Source organism: Cygnus olor, chromosome 1 (genome assembly GCF_009769625.2).
Source record: "Cygnus olor isolate bCygOlo1 chromosome 1, bCygOlo1.pri.v2, whole genome shotgun sequence".
Taxonomy (NCBI): Eukaryota; Metazoa; Chordata; class Aves; order Anseriformes; family Anatidae; genus Cygnus; species Cygnus olor.
This window is the reverse complement of record NC_049169.1, coordinates 131,475,513-131,495,399: the sequence shown is the minus strand read 5'-3', so window position 1 is coordinate 131,495,399 and position 19,887 is coordinate 131,475,513. Positions and strand designations below refer to the sequence as shown.

Below are 19,887 nucleotides of genomic sequence, written 5' to 3'. Positions count from 1 at the left end.
TAGGGAGGACACTGTGGAGAGGGAGGATTGCTGGGCAAGCAGGAAAAGTAGGTAAAAACAGCTCTCTTCTGCTCTGAATAGGAGGGCAGTAAATGGGCCAACAAGAAAGTTATGTTCCTATTTCCCATAAAAATGACAAACTAAAGGAAGGGGCGAAGGCTCCAGCTGCACGTGACATTTCCTGCTCCTAAGTGTCTGCTGTAATGGTTTTTCATAACCATCTTTCGTGATTAGTTCATAGATTGTTACAGCCTTTAGTTCCCACTGAAACAAGAAATCTGCTGCTGGGGCCAGTGTGCCTAGCCTCTGCACACCCTTGGCTGCCATCAGCTCCATGGTTTTCACCCCTCCAGCCCTAGCAGCACACACAGCCTTCCCCTGCCAAACTGAAAATATTTGTGCACAAAACCAACCAGACCTGGAGAAATACTTCTAAATTGTTCACTTGGCTCGGGGTGAGAAACTGTGCTCACGGGCAGGTGTTTAAACAAGCTCTGGCAGCTCTTCAGCTGGCTCTCCCCACACCTCCCCAGGAGGAGTAGCTGGGCGGGATGCCGTGCAGGCGGGGAGCGCGCTCACCCTGTGCATCGCTCCAGAGGGGGAATGAAAGGAGGCAGGCACCCACAGGACGTGCTGGGCCATGCACGAGTAAGCTCCTCTGTGTCTGTGCCTGCACCTCTTCTTAGGCGGGAATGCCTCCCTCCCCTCCTCCTTCTCATGCCTCTTCTTTCGGAGGGGGAGGGAGAGTACCCATGCACACTGACAATCTTCACCTTCTCCATTCTGTTTTAGCGCACCAGCTACGAAGCTTTGGTACACATAAAACCACATGCTTCAGGTAGAAATATTTCAGATGAGCAAAGTGTGTGTTTCCCAGAGCATTTTACTTTTTTATTACCATCCTGTAATATTTCTGCTTCTTTCTATATTCTCCATTGGCAACCCCCTGTGCCAAAGTACCCTCTTGTGGTGATAATGATTTCTGATAACTGTGTGCATCCAACTGACCAACTTGAGCTATGCAATATACAAAATGCCCTTCATTTTGCTTCACAAGGACAAAAATTTCTCTCTTAAAAGCTATAAAAATATATATACTTTTTTTTTTTTTTCTGCTTGTGGGAGAAAGAAATATCAGTCCTCTTCCTTTACCTGTATTCTCTCTTTCTTCTCCCTTCCCCACCTCCCTTAACACTGAGAAAAATGGTGTGAGGAAGCTGAGATTTTCCACCATGATTTCAGAAAGTGAGTGAAAAACAAATGCTCCATTTGCCCTACAGGTGCAAAATCCTCACACATGCACTCCCTGGACATTTACTATAAAAGTCCCACTGGGAGTTGAATGAATAACACCCACACAGAAGAGAACCTAGAAAACATCTCTCATTTCCTCATATCTACCCACTGCCTACCTAGAAAATAACATATTAAGTGTTATTCCCTTCGGAAGTGGACTGGCAGGGCTTTTTAAACTGGGACAGATCTCTGATTCAGTCTTAAGATACAGCCCAGCCAGTTTCCCTCACTCCCACAAGGCTCTTCTAACTGCACATTGTTGTTGCGAAACTATGAACAGTGAGAATCAAAAACATTTTGCCACTGTGCCTTTTAAGTGGGAGAATGAGTATAAAAGCTCCTTTTGTCCCTTCAGGTGAATAGAATTCTTTAAAAAAAAAAAAAACTCATTTGAATAATCTTGGAAAAAGATCTCTAGAAAACCCATCTTAAAGTACTTTTGTGAAGTGGTAAGACAGCTTGAAACTACTACATTTTAAAACAATCAGAAGATTAAAGCACTGGCAGGCAAGGAACTCATGCGGAGCTGTTTAAAAAATTATCCCTGGGCTACATTATAGGCATATTTAGCCTTATAACACAGCAAGTTCTTTCCTTTTACATGTCACAAACACGGCTGCAAGACAGTCTACACAATGCATTTAAACCCCCGCAAACGGGAATCGATTTACACATCTCGTAGACGGCTTTTGTACCCCCCACAAAACTCAGGCACACAACGACCTGCACAGCATCACTTACTACTGGGAAGACTGAACTGAAAGACAAAAACCTTTAAATCTCTTAATTTTTTCTCTTTCCCTGAAACTTGCTTTTCACAAGGCTAAGGAGAAAAAAAAAAAAAAAAAAAAAAGAAAAAGAAAAAAAAAAAAGAGAGAGAAATCTCAGCAGAAGCTTGTACCAGTGCTACTAAACCAAAAAGGCAGCATGCCTGGTGCTGCTGCCCTGAGGAGCCCCAGGGGCAGCAGCTCCTCACCTGCCTCATGTTGAGCTTCCCATCATCCATCCATCCAGTCGGGAAGGGGCTCACGCCACGCTGCTATCCGCAGGGCAGAAATCCATCAAGTTTCCCACTGTATGCAAGTTTTTCTCCCCGTCTTGCTTGTTGGTTTGTTGTTGTGTGGGTTTTTTTGTTTGTTTGTTTTGTTTTCTTCCTCTTTTATCCTCTGCTGGGGGGACTCTTCCCAAGACAATGTCAAGTGTCCCAACCTTCCTTCCCAGCCTATTAAAAGTCAGGAGCAGGGAGGCAACTGTCTGCCTGGCTCTTATTTCAAACCGCAGCTCAGGGATGTAGTAGTTGGCTGAATTAGGCCATGAAATAGCCTCGCCAATCAGGAGAAAGGGGAGGGAGGTAGAGCACAGAAAGGCTGCCTACATGAGGATTAGGAAAGCTTTCAAGGATTTGAAAGACTGAAAGCAGCTGGAAACAGTGTCTAGGGCTACAAAGAGGGAAGTCAATTTGTGGTGTGAGAGATTATTCTCATTCTCATCTAACTGCTCTGGGTCTGCTTAAAGCTGAACGGGCTCCCAGGACTTAAGTAAGAAAATGTAAATGTTCAGCGAAACTCCCGAAATACCAGAGCGATGCAGAAACACTTAACAGCAGCCCCGCAAAGTGGCAATATCCCGTACTAGCAGGAGCCACAGGCACTCCACAAGCACCGATTTCCTCATGTCAGATTAAAAAGTAAATTGGCTCATGACATGGGCAGGAAGTTAGTAAAGTACACTATGCCAGTTACATGAAGAGAAAGCGCCTGTCTGCCGGAGGGTATGTACAGGAATCAGCGAATTTTGTTGCAAGGTTTTATTTGTCATGGTGAAAAATATTTAATCATCATTAGCATGTTATCTGCTTTTTATTCTTTACAGAGGGTGATTTCCTGGTTTCTGAAGCTCAGTTCCTTGTTCAATATAGCACTGGAACCCAATTGCAAATTTAAAGTTTTTTTTATTTATTTATTTTAACAATGAGATCAGCTTTTATCTGCTGCCCCTCAGTGGCTTTCATTAAAATAAACAAACAAAAGGGCCAAAAAAAAAAAAATGTAGTGCTATTGCTGTTTGAGTTACACCCTTCTTGAGTAGAAAAAAAAAAATGTGGAGAAACAGAAAACTGCCAATTCATACCACCCACTCTTCTCCAATTTCTTTATCTCTCACTTAATATCAGTTCCAAAGCTGTTAGACTTTCTGTTCTTCTCTAAATGGAAATCTGTCTTTTGATCTCAGGGGACAATCAGACAAATCTGATGTCTGAAGAAAAGCTCCAACATCATGGATTCGTTTCTGCAAGGGATTTATCTACCAAGGCAAAAGCTAGTCACTATCCAGCAAAATTCCTATCAGTACAAGAAATCTTATTGAATTGAGCTACAGGAAAAAAAAAGAAAAGAAAAGAAAAAAAAAAGCCATTACAGTGATGTGCTGCCAGGATTTTAATTAAAAGCTTCTTAAAATATATTTCCTTTTAGTTTATGATAAGCTCCAGAGCTGGGTATGTCACGAGGAAAGGAAGAATAGGTCTGAAAAATCTATACATTTGCTTTCCCACTGAAAAACAATAATTATTTTTCTTATAAGTGCCACCAAGAAGTTCACATAATATTGGCACTATCCAGCTCAAAAGCAATGCATGGATGAAGGAAAAATTTAACGTAAAGCACCATTGCACTTTATCCTGGGCCAGCTGTGTTCATCTGGTTTATGTCCTAAAGTGGACGTATCCAGTTATGTGCTTTACCTTGCAACCCCAACCAAATATCCTGAGGGATTCTCATAAGATAAGACTTAGCTATTTACACTAACCCAAGTAGAGACAACTCCTCCTCCAGTGATGGTCTAGTCCTGCACACTTGCGCAATGGCTCCAAGCAGCTGCAATGCACAGAGATGGGTGCATTAGGAGTAGGAATGCTTGTCCTCTGATCCCCAAACATAGCTCAGTGGACACATGTCACTTGAAATGAGTATGTGGTATTTGAAGACCTTTTACTGTTAAACCTGTGAGAATCCTCTCCAGGTTGCATTCAAAAGGGTAAAAATGCTTTTCTGAAAATAATTTGTACCTTAAAGAGAAACTTTCTTGGTGAAAGTGATTTAGTAAAAGAAGCAAAACTTACAAAATTAGCAAGGACTATGAAGGATTCACCCCAAATCCTTCTGTTTAGTTTTGGGGCCTTCAGGAGGCCAGTTCCAGACTTTCATATGGAAACATAGCAAAAGATTCAGCAGAAACTCCAACATTATAATGATAAAACAATCAAACTTTTCTGGAAACAGACACCTTATAATAAACAACATACACTCCTCAGAAGATATGATGGTAATTGCATTGTTTCTGAAAATGTGGCATCAAAAATGAGTTAATTACTTGGGATAAAATCTCAGCGTTAACATAAAAAAAAAAAAATCCAAAAATAAAAATTAGCAATGACATGCTCAGGGTTGGCAGGAGCTAGTCTTTCACTGAAATAACCAAGTGTCACAGGCAGGCTCCATTCAAATTCTGCCATTCACTTTCCACTTTTGAGGAATGTGTTCTGGAATCAGCCCACATGACAGTAATACTGTCACATGCAGAGGTTAGGTTTTGTACTTCTTAATGATTTCTAGCTTGAGAGGAGGAGAAAGGGTCCACATCTGAATTACTTTTGAAGGTAGTCAATCTCCAAAGGCACAATGGTACGGATAGATGTGAGGAAGAAGAACTGCCCCTTTGGATACAAGAAAAGACAGATGTTGTTTTTTACATTTTCCTCTGAATATTTGGTTTCACACCTATAAGCCAAGTGTATGTGTGTGTGAGAGACACAGTTGTATTATCTTCTGGTAAGTGAAAGAAGGTTCTGACTCTGAAGAAAGAAACTTTTACAGTCTATCCAGTGGAAATCTATAGAGGAAAGTGTAGCCTGTGGAGGTAGGTGGTGCCAAGTATAAGTTCAGGCATCACTGAGAGCAAACACCTGTATAAGCAAGAGCAAAGTCATGTTTGGGAGACTGATAGTTTTTAAGGGGATTCTCATGGAGGTAAATTAAAAGACAAATGGTTGCAAGTACTAGTAGTGGGATGAGGATTAGCTCAGTGGACACTACAGTGGATAAGTTTGAAGGTAACAAACTGTAGCAAAGCAAAGACAGCAATCATGAAAGATTCAGCACTGTTTCAAAATGTGAAACTTTCACCTGTTCTAATTTGTTAACTAAGCCTTTCTTAATTAGCTTCATTCTTTTCAATAAATTGCCAAATACAGGAACAGTTTTGAACAGGTGGACCAGATACAGAGCAACCTAACGTGGAATTACTTGGTCACTGGAGTTTTTATTATATAAAGCAATTTTACATAGTACAGGCCAGCCAGGTCCCTGCCAGTTACAGGGGTGAGCAAAATGGGAAGTGGAGGAAAGGACTTTCTCTCATTAGCTGAATTTCAGCTGCCATGGAAATCCTTCTGGGCCCAGAGAATTCAGTATGAGTTGAAGACAGAAGAATCACTTTGTGTCCTTACTGAGCTGGGCCAGATAGATACAGACCAGTCCCCAGGACCTGATTATATCCAGCGGAAGTAAAAGAGTTACAGCAGAGCAAATCATGACCCAGCATATAGGTTAGAAAGAACACTTTATGATATGAAGACTATCACAAATATGTTGCCTTTAAGTTGCAGTGTAAACAAATGATAAAAATAAAGATTTTTTGTTGTTGTTGTTTAAACTGGGAGGAAAAGGCAATACTTACATCCAAACTATCAGTGTTTTAATTCATTTCTAATGTGTTTGCAGTCCTTCTCTAGTAGATTTAAATTGGCACTTACTGGAAGAGTGGGATGTCCAAACTACAAAATACTATTTAATAACCATAGATAACACTGGAATATATAACTCCAGGCAACACTGGAATGTAAAAATAACCTCCAGAAGAACTGGCAAAAAATATTTGAATTAGAGCGTTGTAAGGTAAAGAAAGCTTTCTGAAAATATGGTATAAAAAAGAAGAAACTCTGAAATAGTATCAATATAAACAAAAACATGGAAACACCTGTTCTCAAGATGTGAAAGTGTCACACAATAATTTTAAAATATATAGTCGACGAATATAAGAAAGTGCAGAGCTGAATCTTGCAAAGCAGTACTTAACTGCTGTTATCAACATCACTGTGGTGAATGGAAGGAAGATAAACTAATTATCTTGGCAGAGTGTCTGACATGGGTATTTAAATGTACATGTTTTCCAACAGAAGTTCAAAAATAAGACCAGCAATGTCAGACATCCTTAAATTTACAAATATGTACTGAAAGCCACAGTGCAGAAAGAAGTCCTTAAGGCAGACCTTTGGGAAATTCATTATCTTCAAGAAAGATGACTCAACCTTTTTGCAGGCTATCACTGAAAAAGGCAGAGATGAGAGAGATCAGAGCATGCTGCAGTCCTCTTGGTAGAGTGGTCCTTAGATGATCATTCCCCCTCACTCTGTTATTTACAGCATCCCCCAGACTGCTCTGGTCTCACTTGGGGCTGTACCAGCCACAGGCAAAAGAGAAGGGAAGGTGTTTTCAGGACACGTTTTTGTCCATCACTTACACAATCTAAACAATGCACAGCTCAGGCAGACATACGAGGTAAAAAACAATCCATCTGTACCTGCTACGTGACAAAAGTGACTAGACTTTTTGATTAAGGTATTTTAATCAGAAGAATGTTTTCTGGATTTTATTTCATTGCATCTGTGCTACACGGCAGATTCTTGATCTGCTAGGCTGAACAAGTTGGTGCACATTCATGTGTAATAAATCAGTGATAAGAATTGTCTGATAGTCTGTTCCAAAATTATATGGAAGTACAGTCAGTTAAAGAGACTGACAAAGAAGGATGCTATGAGGGTTCAGAGTTTCTAAAACATTTGCTCTCTAATATAGGTACACACAGAATTTAATGCAAATAATAATTGCTATTGTTTCTCCATTTTATTTGTTAGGGTTTTACCATTAGTTAATAGTTTAATTACAATGATATCTCATTAGTTTAAAAAGTAATAGATAATAGCTAAATTACATATGTTTTTTTTTCTTAACAGTCCAGTCTTAAGAAGCATCAATGAAACCAAGAATGACTACAAGTTTTTGGGCTAAATGAAAGTAGCCACAATGTAAAAGCCAGTATTAATCAGACTGTACAACAAGCAGACTACTGCAATTATTTCTAGAAAATTTTTTGTGTGTGTTCACCTGCCCGTGTAAGAGAAATATATTAATATTTTTAGGTGGAAACAAACAAACAAACAAACAAACAAACAAACATAAAAATTCTTGTTCTTTTTCTGATTAAGAGAAAGAAGTTTTAAGATTGCCTTCCCTACAACTGAGCTAACTCTTTCTCTAGTCAGGATGCCAATGCATCACAATGTTTGTGGTAAAATTAGGTCTGCAGGGGGTGGGCTGGAGAATGACAATACAAACCTAAACCCAATCCTGAAGTCACCATACTCCACCCAGGAAAACCTCTTTATGCAACTGAGAATTTTCTCATACACATGACTCATGATTTGACTTTTAAGCCTCTGGAGTTCACAGGGTTACCGTCAAGGTCAGTTTACCAATGAAATATCAAATTACTATCCCTTCCCATTGTTTCAACATGGCCCTTGGTACTGATTATGTAACATATTTATGTGGGAAGTTTTACACACACACGCACAAAAATCATATTCTTTTAATTTCAAATGAGAAAAACAGTGAAAAATCAAAAGAACCTTCTTACCAGAGAATTTTAAATTAAGCTATCCAAGGACGTGGGCAGACATCACAAAGCATTAGTTGTAGCAGTAAAGTGGGAGACAGTTTCAGAGAGTCTTCCCTATTGAAATTAATGGATTTTCTCACCAGGAGCACTGCTTAAAATTATTATGTGTATACCAGCTAAGGACAGGTTTGAAACACTACGCTGTTAAACAGGCCAATCAGGAGTGCTACCCTGAGAGGACAGGCCTGGCCAGGTCTCGCCCTTCTATCTGTGCCAAGTAGCCCTTTTGTAACCTTTAAACTGTTTTCAGATGGTACTTTTATGAGCCACTGTACTTCATTCTTTTTAATTACGGACATATATCATATAGGTTTACCAGCTTCCAAAAGAATTTTTACTTTATTTAGCTCACATTTCCAGATGTGTCCCCTCCTTAGGCCTCTCTTTTTTTGTTAAAAGGCACTGGTAATAAAAGACAATGACTACAAAGGTAATGTACTTCTCCAGGCAAACCAGTTTTATAATCCAATCCTTTGATTCTCATTCTATGAAGTATCCTTATTAAAAATACTAAAATAATAATATTACTAAAGAAAAACAACAGACTGGTCCATGAAAATTATATTTTTATAGTTGGTGTTAAACTTTTTTCACGAAGAAAATCTGATTCAGGTAAGACTTTTAGACTGTGAAGGCCAGCACAGAGATGAAATGCATACCACTGGGTTCTAATTTCTCCATCTCTTACTTCCACAGTTTATTAATAGTCTGCATTAGTCACTTCAACACTAAAATTCACAGATATTGCCAAGTGTGTCCTATTTCATGAGTACACGTGTTTTTAACAGGGAGACACAGCCGTTCTAAGCCCTGCCTGTAACACACACTCTGACATCATTTTTTCACCAAGAACAGGAAAAAAATATACAGAAGTAGCTGCTACTGCCCATTACACCAACAGTGTAGGTGCATGCCTTCTAAGCTGTTCATGTAGATTTTGATCCCTAGGGCCACACTTTGTCACATATGCTCATACCCTCCCTCTTTTTACAACGTCTTCATTAGCTTATATTTTGCAATAATACATTATGAGACTGCAATGATACATGAAGGCCCTACCTCCCATTTCATAAAGGCCTTTTTAAGATCTCTTGGGCACAAAGAAGGTCCTTTATGTAAAGGACAATTGTGGGTGATGTCCTGGTAATCCTGTTACCTGAAGCCACTCATGCTTTCATTTCTTCCAGTCTCCTATCTACCTTCTGGGTTTAAGACTGAAGAACTTGCTACTGCAGAGTGCAGCAGTACAAAACAGGACAAAAAGATCCCTCCGCACATATAAAGGAATTATGCTGATTGTGCAGACATGTTACCTAGTAGTGATTTGGTAATCTTTGATTTTGCTACCCTCATTCTGTGGGTGAACTCAGGATCAGAAGTATTATATCCAAAGTATACTGAACTTCACACTGAAGTGAGAGACAAAAATATCAAGAACTCAAAACCAAAGATTTTCAGGATTTAAATAATTTCCATATATCTTTTATCAAGGGAATTCTGAATTCAAATAACTGATAACCAACCGCCTCTCTAAGAAGTTTGTAGACTAGGAAAATGAAGTCCACCACAATAAAGGACAAAGCACAGAGTCCTTTGGGAAAAGGTGATGACACGTGAACAGAGTAACTCTGCACACCATCCATACATCCTTAGCTTTGGGGCTGTTGGGCACAGAAATAGCACTGCAGAAAAATTCACCGGCCATACTCACATTTTAAACTTCAGAAGAGTAAGGCCCTAACCACTTGCAGCTTGGAAACTGAAAAGGAAGGGTGAGCATCTGAAATGCAAATTCTCTACAACCAGAAAGATCATTAATGCTATGGGTTTATGTGATTCAGAAGCCTGCAAATGAAATAAATGCCTCGAGATTATTTGTAAATTGATAACTGCTTCAAGGGAGGTATCTGCACTTATATAGTTATTTTGGGTACCTTCCTATGAGTTGCAATGTTCAATGCTTTCAGGGAACCTTTCCCTATTATGTTGCCTCTGTTTGGTCACCACATACTACTAAAGCCTTCTGAGAAGTTGTAGTGGGTTTATGTGGCAAGGTTTTGGTAGCAATGGGCCATAGGGGGGGCTTCTGTGAGAAGGATCTAGAAGCTGCCCCATGTTTGGTAAGGGCCCCACTGCTGACCAGGGCTGAGCCAATAAGTGATGTTGTTTTGCGCCTCTGCAAGAGCGTATTTAAGACGGGGAAAAAAAACGTGCCACACACAGCAGCTGGGAGAGTGAGAGGAGTGAGGAACAGCCTTGCAGGTGCCAAGGTCAATGAAGAAGGAGGGGGAGAGGTGCTCCAGGCGCCAGAACAGAAGTTCCCTGCGGCCTGTGGTGAGGACCACGGTGAAGCAGGCTGTCCCCCTGCAGCCCATGGAGTACCACGGTGGAGCAGGGTTCCATGCTGCAGCCCGTGGAGGAGACCACGGTGGAGCAGGTGGACCTGCACCGACGGAGACTGCGGCCTGTGGAAGACCCCTGCTGGAGCAGATTCCGGACCGGACCTGTAGCCCGTGGAGAGGAAACCACACAGGAGCAGGTGACCTGGCAGGAGCTGCTGCCCGTGGGGGATCCAGGTTGGAGCAGTTTGCTCCTGAGGGATGGACCCTGTGGTACGGACCCATATCTGGAGCAGTTCTTGAAGAGCTGCTGCCTGTAGGCAGCCCACGCCGGATCAGTTCAGCAAGGACTGCATCCCGTGGGAGGGACCCCACAGCACAGGGGACGAGTGACCGAGAAGGAGCGGCAGAGAAGAAGCGCTATAGACTGACCGTAACCCCCATTTCCCCCTTCCCCTGCGCCGCTTGGGGGGAGGAGGTGGAAGAGGGTGGATGGGGGGGAAGGTGCTTTTGGTTTCTTTCCTTTGTTTCTCGCTTCTCTAGCTTGTTAGTAATAGGCAGTAAATCTTACTATCTCCCTATGCTGAGTCTGTTTTGCCCGTCACAATAATTACTGCGTGATCTCCCTGTCCTTATCTCAACCCTTGAGCCCTTTTCATCGTATTTTCTCCCCGTTCCTCTTTGAGGAGGGGGAATGAGAGAGCAGTTGTGGTGGGGCTTGGCCGCCCACCCGAGTAAAACCACCACGGAAGTAAACTGAGGGCATTTACTATGGGCACACTGTGAGTGAAGGTTAATGCATACTCACCACTCTGCTCCCTGAAGTGAATCCTTGTACCCACTAATTTTTCACTTTTGATAAATAAAACTGATACATTATAGGAAAAATAGAAGGGCAAGGAGAAAGCAGATATTATTAGACAGGGGAGTCATGAATCTCAACATTTTTTTACACATTTATCTTTCAGTGTAGCTCTCTCCAAGAGATAATGTCATTAACATTTTACAAATATTAGCGGGGCATTTGGCGCACATTTCATTAAGATGTTGCAGTGTCTCAAACAGGTGATGGGGTTGCTATGGTTACTATAGTCTCTTAAGCTGAATACTAAATAGGTTCACAAAATATATATTCTTACTTGTTATGTAAAATATTAGTTGCCCAGCTGGCATTCGTTTTTGTACTCCTTTTAGTTTGTCAAGGACTTTCCACTCCTTCATCTTTCAAATAAAGTGCATTTTAGTACTGTTTAGAGAAAGGAGAGGTCACTAACCATTCTTCTCCTTCAGGAAAGGGGACAAGTTAGGTACCTCATTATCTAGCCTGTTTATAATTAAATCTAAAAATGACTGCTCCAGTGTACTGGAATTGTGAGAGCTTTTATTTCTGAGGATTTAATGAGTCATGGAAACGTGTTTACAAGGCAACAAGCCCTCACTAGACAAAGAACTCAACATTAGCATGGCAATAGACCATATAGCTTTTAATGGCCTGAACCTTTTGTTTCACATGCAGACCCAGCCCAGAGATTGTCCCACCACCACCATTTGATCCAACGTTTCTTTCATTTGGGATACTTTTTTGCCAAAGGACCTGAAGGTGATATTTAGGAAGTCTATTATCAGGCATGCAAATTGGGAGAAAAATGTGTCACATCAAATCATGACGATTTAATAAGGTATTACTCATGGGCTAATGCTTTCATGTGCTGCCTACTCAGAAGGGCAGGTTAAAAAGGAGTTACTGTAAAGACAACACATTTAGTATTTTTATCCTTGCCTGACTCCTTCATGATGCAACTGAAGGAAAGTTTCAACATGCTAATTTCATTCAATTTTATTTCATTTATTAAAATTTCCAGAGTGAAAACAAACAAAAAGTTCCCTAATTTTATTACGATCAAAATACTAGTTTGGTTTTCTTTAGACTGTTGTGATTATTATATACCTTACATTTTATTTTGAAAATTTTCAATGACATCTGCTGCAGTCGTGGTGTGGAATCATGCTACTATAAAACTCATTTACAGTAGTATCAGCACAATTTTTAATAAGCTGAAAGTTACTGGGATTTCATCTATATTCCACTGATAAAATGATGGCAAGTAAAAAAGAAAAAGAAAAGAAAGAAAGAAAGAAAAAGGATTCCTCCAAGCTAGGGTAATAACCTAAATATATTTGAACACCTGTTACTATACTGGTGTTAGACAATAGTTAAATTCTGAGTAAGATTAAGCAAGAGCAAATGTGCTTGCAACTTCCAGATCCACTTTCACAATTTCTACCCAGAGAGATTCCTGGGAAATGAGTTAATATTTTTCAGTCTGAGGCAGCAAATTTTTATAGCAGTACTGAGAAACAGAGTAGGAATTTGTGAAAGATAATATATTGAGCAGATCTACATACTAACTAGGCACTTACCTTATGTATTTTAAAGCATAGAATGTTGCATATTTCTATAATCAAAAATGGACATAACATATTGTTCTTGCAAGGTGTTACCATGTTAACAACTAGGGCACCTTCTGTTAAAACTATTAATATGTGGCTTATCACTTCATAAAAGCTTGAAATCACAATCCAACAACAATAAGCACATGTGGTACATATGAAGTCGATCTGCAAATACAATAACAAGCATTCAGCAAGAAGTATTTTCATGCTATAGTTAGCAGAAGTAAAATTAGCTGTTTGTTTTACAATTGCTACTTCTGTTATCCACAAAACAACCCATCCATACTCACTCTGCATTTTGGTTCCTTTCCGAAGTGTAAAAATGTCTTTTGTTGCCTCCTCCTTCCTCAGCACACACCAACCTGACTTGCGAAGTTTGAGTGTGATGGTGATGTCAGCCACCAGAAGGCTTTAGCAATTTTAAGGAAACCTGTTCTTGAACCTACAGCTAACCCTCTGTTGACCAAGACGGCTATTATCTAGCATAATGACTCTGTCACTGGTTTCAGTATTGAGGTACTTATGGCACTTACGGAATAAGAGATAATGAAAAAGTGGATGGGGTGATAAACGCATGAGACAGAGAAGCAGGAAAAGAAAGAATCTTTCATGCAAATATGCACATATATATTACAACAACAAACTCAGGAATACACAAAAATCGAAAAATGCAGTAAGATCAGAAAGAGATTTCTCAGGAAACCAATCCATCAAAACTTTTCTCGTGTACGACTAGGCAGAACAAAAAAAAAAAAAAAAAAAAAAAATGTGCAATAGCAAGGAGTCAGTTTGCGACTGATTTTTTATATGTTTGCTCACTGATGTTATTAAATAAAGGTGACTGATGGAGGAGAGGGCAGACCAGAGTGCAGAGTGACGGGGAAAGCCCGACGCGGACGGCCGGCGACGCCGAACCCTCCCCGTGGCCGGGCACAGAGCAGCCCCTGGCGGCCACCGCCTCCCCGCTCCGCTCCCTTCAGCGGCTCCACCCCGCCCGCCTGCCCCTACAGCGCGCATCACTAACGACAATTGGCAAGCTAATATGCCAAGTGGCTCAGAAAGAAACAGGAGCACAAGGCGGGCACGCTTCGAGGCAGCCGCGATATCAGTTTCTTGTAGAAACTGCAAAAACGTTCTATTTATTTGCAGATAAAAGCTAAAGTTCTGTAGTTTTAGTTGGTCCTCACCTAAGCTTCAGATCTAAACCTGGGAATATGTATATATATAAAAGCATATATTAGGCAGTTCTTTTAATTTTTGCTGTGCTGTGCCATCTATAACATTTTAAGATATCTTCCTCTTATTCATAAGAGATGTGTCATGACCTGTGTTTCTAAACCTTTCTAATGCCTAAAGCAGATCTCTAAAAATGACAAGAAGACTACATCCATTCAAAATTGCAACTGTTTTTCTCCTAGTTTGAATTATTATAAAGTGAGTATACTACTGATGCATACGAGGAGTATGTTTTATAACATTTCATGCCCCAGCTCTATTACCATAGTGAAGTCTCTATATTATAATTTGTCAGTAGTTAAAGTCTTAAAGGCCCACGAGAGCTTGCATACTTGAAATTTGTGATACATTTTTTCCCCAGCACGTGCCTAGCCCCTTGGGACAAAAAATAAATAAAAATTGTTAAGGACCAGCTTTTTGCTTGCAAAAATATGATGAAACCACTGAACTCTGACCATTTAAGCACAGTGCATTCCACATTAGCCTATAGCAACAGGATATCCTGATAGTCAGCATAAAGGGGATAAAAACACCAGCAAATAAACCTCAGGATAACTCAAACCATTCCACTTAAAGTATGCAAATATTGATCCATCTTGCTCATTTTCACATTCCTTCTGTCTTTCCTGATTTAACACATACTTTTTGCTTGCCTACAGAAGAGGTACACAGCAAACCCGAACACAAAAATTTTGAATCAAAAAAACAATGCAGTTTTGAATGTTATGTCCAGACAGAACAGAAAGTTGTTCAATATTGGGGCAGCTATCTTTATATAGTGTCTCTATGGAAACAACGTTATTTCATTGATTACTATGTACTCCAAGATTCATGCAAAAAACAAATCTCATCATAATGAAATGAACTTTTATCCATGCTCATATTCAATTTTCTGTCACTCATTTACTAGATAAAAAATAATAAATAATAAATACTGGGGAATAATAAAGATATAATAATAAATAGTGGGAAATTTTGTCATGAATCCTACTATCTCCATATTGTGAAAAATAACCTTCATATTATTTGTGGGTGTGAGCAGTATGAATCCTTACCTCTGTGCTGAAAAATCATGCAGAGCTACAATTAGTATCCAAGCTTGAACTCCTCTTGAAGATAGATTTTATTCATCATATGGAAAATGAGTAAAAATAATACAACCTAACTTCAAACTGTGCTTCCTCTCCAAACTTGTCTATTCATAGTATTTCCTTCCAGGAATTCCTCTATCTTAACTCAGTGATTTCTTCCTCTTACACATGCTTCATTTATTTTAAGGTTAGTTAATGAAACTGTATTTTCCATAATAATTCAGCAGAACATCAACAGCTTCGTGCAAGATCCTGACACTTCTGAAGAAGGTGGGACAAGAGTATCACTGTCCAAGAGCCTTATTGTTGACAAATGAATAACTGACGTCTTATTGTTCTTTTATTCTTCTTCAGCCTCATTAAAAAAGATCCTTCAACAGCAAACAAGTTTTATTCAACTGTTTTTACTATTTCTGTGTATTTCATCAGCCCTGGCATTAATATGATATTGTGGTGATTTTGCCTAGGAGTGTGGGAATTACTGAGGGATGTGCTTATTTTTCTAACAAAAGTTCAGGCACGCTATTATTAGCAACCTATGGTATGTCATCAATGTCAAAGGCCAAATAGTTTCTTGAAATGTTTAGGAATCAAGTATATTCTGAATCTGAGGAGTCTCTGTTCTCACTCTGCCATTCACATGCACACATGGGAGTATACTGCAGCATGACTCCATCTTTCCAGGATGGTCTTGAATACTCCCAGTGCGTCTGTTTTGATAGAACACTCAGGTTCTCAATGAGACCAATATGTATTTCACAGAGCAGACTAACCCCACCAGCATGCCTGGGGCAGTTCTTAAAGCTGCACTTCTGCCTGTACCCATGAGCTTGGACCCAACATTTTTAGAAGCCTATTCCCACTCCATATGGCTCCTTGCATGTGCAAGCATATTTGCCAGTATCTCAACAGCACTTAGCCAACGGACTTAGCAAGTTACCAAGAACACCTAGGGAAGACACTCAGAGGACATGATATCCATTACGCAGTTGTGCCCAGGTTATGGGCCAATCAAGGAGCAGAGGGTGTTTCTAAGCATTCCCAAGTTCTGTCTTGAAGAGCAGAGTAGATCCACCACATCAGTGCGGTATTAGGACCATAACAGCTCTGTCCCCCTTCATGGACTTTTGAATTGAGCTTCCCCTTTTAAGTTTTATGAGCAGAGAGGATGACCAAATCAAAAAGCAATGGCCAGAGTGCTAGTGTTTCTTTCATTTAAAACTGACAAAAGATTTTTCAACCCCAAACTTTCACCTTATCTGTAGCATCAAGATCATTAATAGAAAATATTAATGACAGATGTAAGACAATTCACTGAGAAATCAAGAGTTAAGACAGTGAAAAATTAAGCCTCAGTTTTTTTCTTTCTCAAGGAAAGGGTTAGGTAATATAATTATTTCATTAAAAGCAGTGGCCATCTGTTATGCTTCGTAGAGACTGGCAAACAATGTTAAAAACATTTTTATATACAACAGAGAGGAGGAAAAGATGTTTATTTAGTAAATGCTAATGTTTCTGAAAGATGTTTGATTAGAGTCTGGAGTTTATCAGCACTTGCTGGAGCTCAGCTTAGAGGACTAGCATCACCAACACACACTGTCAATAGGCATTAGCAAACAGTCCAATCGCCATATGAAAAAAAAATAGTGATTCAGTACAGTTCTTCCAATAACAGTATTTGGTGCAGCATCCTCCACAAAACATGATATATGCTTTTTTACATCCAATTCCAATAAATATTTTATATGTCCTAGAACCTCAGATTTTTTTTCTCTGTGTGGTATGATGCTAAAGGTTAGAAGAAAAAAAAAAAAAAAAAAGGCTTTTAAAACAGAAAGGCAGAAGGAAGGAGTCCTTTCCATCAGAAACAAGAGGCTTTAGGCTTTTACAGGAACATTTTATACAAGCAGAAATACTAATGTGATTAAGCATCAGAAAACTGAAATAGTTCACTTAGTTCATTAATAAAAAATACAGTGTTAAGAATCATGTAGCTTATGTGCAAAACTGAAAGTAAGCCACAGTTTCTCTTTTGATTGGGTGTTTGCTTTTCAACAAATCAATAAACATATAAATTCTTTCTGGAAGAATGGAAGGAGAGAGAGAGGGAGAGAGAAGGAAGGAAGAAAGGGGGAAAGGAAGGGGGAAAGGAAGGGGGAAAGGAAGGGGGAAAGGAAGGGGGAAAGGAAGGGGGAAAGGAAGGGGGAAAGGAAGGGGGAAAGGAAGGGGGAAAGGAAGGGGGAAAGGAAGGGGGAAAGGAAGGGGGAAAGGAAGGGGGAAAGGAAGGGGGAAAGGAAGGGGGAAAGGAAGGGGGAAAGGAAGGGGGAAAGGAAGGGGGAAAGGAAGGGGGAAAGGAAGGGGGAAATGGATAGTGGGGCTTGTCTGCTGCTTCTGCTGCAGATGCCAGATGTTGTCACAGATACTCTAGTGGAAAAAGGGAGAACGATGTTAAATTGTAAACCAAGACTTCCTGTGAACTCTGATCTGAAGTTACCCAACAATAGAAGAAGGAAATACACTTCTTCCTTCAGCCCATCTACAGGAACATGTACAGCTACCTTCCAGTCTTGTTTTCTTTAAACTGCCCTTAACTGTGGCTTGAATTAATTACATGTCATTATAGTGCTGTTTTACCACAGCATAACTTAATGAAAGCAATTACTTTTGTCTTAGAGAACAGAGGGGGAAGGGGCAAGACTAGATACAGCCTTGTTAAAAGTATATTGAAAAATATATACAAAGCTTTGTTCAAATGAGGGTAATGCCCAATGGCTGATCCACTCCACCAAAATCAGAAACCCCTGCACTGGGAGAAAAGTAGCACTAAGATAACAGGAATACATATAACAGAAGGAAGACTTTCCTACATGGACCTCATTATACGCTTTGAAAAATAAAGAAAAAAGCTCTCAGAATAAATTTCAGTTTTGCACTTGACTGGAAAAAAGGCTGAAGGCAAGCTCTTCCCTTTGACTTCATTTGAAATTAAGGGGATTTCACAGTTTTCACGATCAAGTGCAAGGTTTTCTGAGTGGTAATCTGGAACATGGACATGTTCATGAAAGCGCTGCACTTGTTTATGAAAGTGTGGCAATGCATATTATATCTCTAGCATTTCACCACACTGCACCCTATGACTTTGTCCTGTGCAGGTCCTGACCATCAGAGATACTTACTGATATTTACCAGGTCAGGAACTCAAAATCACACACGTGATTAAGAAGACTGTGTAAGTTTTAGGATTGCTCTCTTTGGTAGATATTACTGCATTCTGCCTGCTTCTGAATTTCCCATAAGTGACTGCACATTTGTTACTTATTCATACCTATTTTGAAACAACTTCATCCTATGATTTTGTTTCCTCCCAGATTTTTAGCAATAATTAAACATAACAGGCTTTAGTATTTGAATCCATTTCAAGGAAATGAGGATACACTGGAGGCTGTGGGGAGGGATGTATGCTCTCAGAATGAAAAGAACACATGGAAATGCTTTTATCCCATTAGCACAGGCACAGAAGGCTGCTGTAATATATCTGCAGCTGTTGGAGAATAGCGTGCAGATGAGCTCATGGTTTGGTCCAAATGAGACAAGGATCCTGCTCTCTTTTCAAGGAAAAATCTCCGAGGGAGAATAAGCTGTTTGCTGTGTAGTCGCTCTACCTCTGCTCTTCTGAAAATTTCTAGGGGTTTAATGTGGTGCACTCACTCATAACCACTTCTGGTCCCATATGTGCCCATGAGTCATTAACTTCTCGGCGGTATCCCACATTTTGTTACCACTTTGCATGCCACAACCATCCAGTTTAACTCAACATAACACTTCTGTGAGCATCTACAACAAAGTAAGAGTCCAGAGCACAACTGTCAATCACCAACACACACAACATGGAAGCTGTACCAGCTTCTGTCACAGGGACTATATCCGTGGTCATCTGTCTCAGGAAACATTCAAAGACTGAAAGGGTCCTTTTGGTCCATTTTAACAGCATAACTGAGATGTTACACTGTGCAAGTCAATGGGATAATGAGGAGTTTTCATTTCTTACAGTTCTGTCACAAGGCTCTGGCTATTTGATGTTTTCTGTGAAGCCTCAGCTGCTGATACCAAGTCATTATGTGAGAACTGCAGATCTATTTTCTTTTTAAAAAGGGATTTAGCCTTTACACTGTTGCAAAGAGAGAGCTGACAGTTTGACCTGAATATAACCCCATGATCTGAAAGCCAGAGGCTAGAGAACAGGAATGCAAAATTGTTTTTAACATGTTATGATTTTTAAGCTAAAACATGATTGTGAAAGAGACTGGGAGGAGGTCAATGCTTTCTGAAAGCTAGCCATCCTTTGCAGGTAAGAAAAGATACACCCAACCTCATGACAGACCAGGCAGGGAGGCTTCTGGAAGGGAAAGAGTGTCCTGCTGCAGCTAAAAAGGCTGCGGCAAGCTCCCTTCCTCTGCAGAGCAAAGGCAGAAGAGGTTTTATAAACCACACTAACTTGCTGGTTAAATACCTGTTGATTTAAACTGTCCTTGTGTCATTCATTATCTTTGGCTCTGGCTTTGCAACCTCTTTAATTGGAGGACTACAGAAATCTTCGTTTCTGAAAGCCACCCATAAACTATCCTTTTTTCCCACACCCATGTGATGCTTAGAAGGGCTGGTATCAATAAGGC

The 19,887-nt window shown here is 40.0% G+C and overlaps 1 protein-coding gene across 4 annotated transcripts in view; it reads right to left on the bottom strand.

Annotated features, from left to right (window-relative positions):
* MID1 (midline 1) overlaps positions 1 to 19,887 on the bottom strand; it is a 241,450-nt gene that overhangs the window by 142,551 nt on the left and 79,012 nt on the right. Inside the window, exon 1 of one of the 4 annotated variants that reach the window (XM_040533845.1) lies at positions 13,178 to 13,903. The exons of 2 other annotated variants lie outside the window; for them this stretch is intronic. The gene's annotated coding sequence lies outside the window, so the exon portion shown is untranslated. Of the gene's footprint in view, positions 1 to 2,272; positions 2,578 to 13,177; positions 13,904 to 19,887 lie in introns of those variants that run through there. One more of the 4 variants, XM_040533837.1, reaches the window with a different exon arrangement.